This window comes from Plasmodium gaboni, chromosome 8 (genome assembly GCF_001602025.1).
Source record: "Plasmodium gaboni strain SY75 chromosome 8, whole genome shotgun sequence".
Classification (NCBI taxonomy): domain Eukaryota; phylum Apicomplexa; class Aconoidasida; order Haemosporida; family Plasmodiidae; genus Plasmodium; species Plasmodium gaboni.
The window spans coordinates 357,836-360,320 of record NC_031488.1 but is presented as its reverse complement, the minus strand read 5'-3'; positions in this window follow the sequence as shown (position 1 = coordinate 360,320).

The following is a 2,485-nucleotide window of genomic DNA, read 5'->3' as shown; positions in this document are numbered from 1 at the left end:
AAAAAAAAAAAAAAAAAAAAAAAAAAAAAAAAAAAAAAAAAAAAAAAAAAAAAAAAAAAAGAAAAATAGATAAATATAACTTAATTTATTATATATATATATATATATATATATATATATATATACAAAATAAGTCATATACTAAAAATTGAAAAAAAAAAAATTTTATTTTATTTTATTTTATTTTTTTGAGTGACTAAAAAACATTAACATATATATTATATATATATATATATATATAAATTAATCTTATAAATGGTTCTTCAATATAATATATAAATATAAAGACATAGAAAATTATTTAAAATTTTGATATAAATAGCAATAAGAAGGTTTTTATATATTATATTGAATATAATATTAATTAATATATTTATGTTTTTTATTTATATATATATATATTTCATATTATTATATTGAATTACAAAATATAGATGTAATATCATTTTATATTTTTTTTTTATTATATTTAATTATCCATTATATCATATATATATATACATATTATATATTTCTCATTTATTATAAATTTATATAATGTGCGCGTCTTAATATATATAAGAAAATTAAAAAAAAAAAAAAGATATAAGTGAAAATGTACATTATACAAAAAAAAAAAAAAAAAAAAAAAGTAAAATAATAAGTACGAATATGATGTAACGAAAGTATATTAGTGTGTATTACTATATTAATACATTAGGATGAAATATTTGTAAATGTATAAATTTATTTATTTTTTTTTTTTATTGAAACAGTATTAAATTTTTTTTTTTTTAATTATCATATTCTTAAATATTATATAAGAAGAAGAATTAAAAATTAGGAGAATCAAAGAAATAAAAAAATTTAATATATATATATATATGTGTGTGTATATATTAATATATATCGTATATATGTACAAAATTAAAAAATCTATATCTATACTTGAAGTTGTAATTATATAATATCGTTATCTATCGTTCTTTTATGATGCGGGATATATGTATATGTTATTGTTTTTAATTTTTCAATTGACAAGCTGATTTGAATTTTAAAATTATATATACATATATAAAATATAAATATATATAACATACATATATATATCTTACATTTATATAACTTACATATATATATCTTACATTTATATATCTACATTTATATATTATACATTTATATAATATACATATATTTTAAATACATGTACATATTTCACCAAAGGACATTTATTAGTATATCCATTATATTTTTTCAAATAAAATATTTTTTTTAGTGATTATTAAAATAAATAAATATATATATATTTTTTTTATACATACATATTTTTTTTTTTTTTTTTTTTTTTTTTTTGCGCTTATTCGAAATATCTCTTCATAAGTGTTACACTAAAGAATACTTTTGAATATGTATAAAAAAAATATAAAAATAAAAAACGATGATAAATCTATAAATAAACCGATAAGTGAAAATAATGAGAAGAAAAGGAGCCATATGGATACAGGTAAAATAAGAAGAAAAGAAATATATTATATATTATATATTTTTTATTTTTTTTTTAATATATTTAAATATATATAATGTGTATTCAAAAATGCACATTAATAAGTATAAATAATATATATATATGTAACATTTTATATAATTTTTGTATTATTTATATATATATATATATATATATAAATATTTTATACATTCATATTTATTTACATATTAACCATGGATAATATAAAATTATATAATAAAAAAATATATATTATTATATGCATGTAAAAAATAATACATAATATATATGAAAAATATATGTATTTATTTTTTTTACCCATGTTTTATATGCCTTTTAAATGCATATTTTTAATATTATATATATTATATGTATATATTTAATTGTGGATAATTTATAATTAAAAAAAAAAAAAAAAAAGGAAAATGGAAAAATAAATATATATCTTCTTAATATATATATATATATTTATTTATTACACATACGAAATGTATGTACCTTTTATTTTTTTTTTTTTTTTGGTAATTATTACTATAAATGAGTATTTTTTATTTAGTGTGTTTCATTATTAATTTGTAAAAAATATATTACAATTATATTGCATTATTAATTTATATTTACATATTCTCTCTCTCTTTCTCTTTTTCTCTCTTTTACTTTTTTTTTTTTTTGATTTGATTTTATTTTTTTGTTAAGATGGTTTCATGTTTTTATTCCTTATAAATTGTTACTTTGTATGAATATATATATTGAATATATTTGTTTGTTTAAATATTTTTAATATATTTATATTGTTATATATTTATTTTTTTTTTGTAAATTTTATATTTTTGTGTTTGGTTATAATATATCCGTTTTTATATGTTAGTTGTGATGAGTGTTTAATGTTTTTTTTTTTTTTTTTTTTTTTTTTTTTTTTTTTTTTTTTTTTTTTTTTTTTTTTTTTTTTTTTTTTTTTATTTATTATGATGTGTTTTTTATTGTGAAAAAGGAGATAAAGAC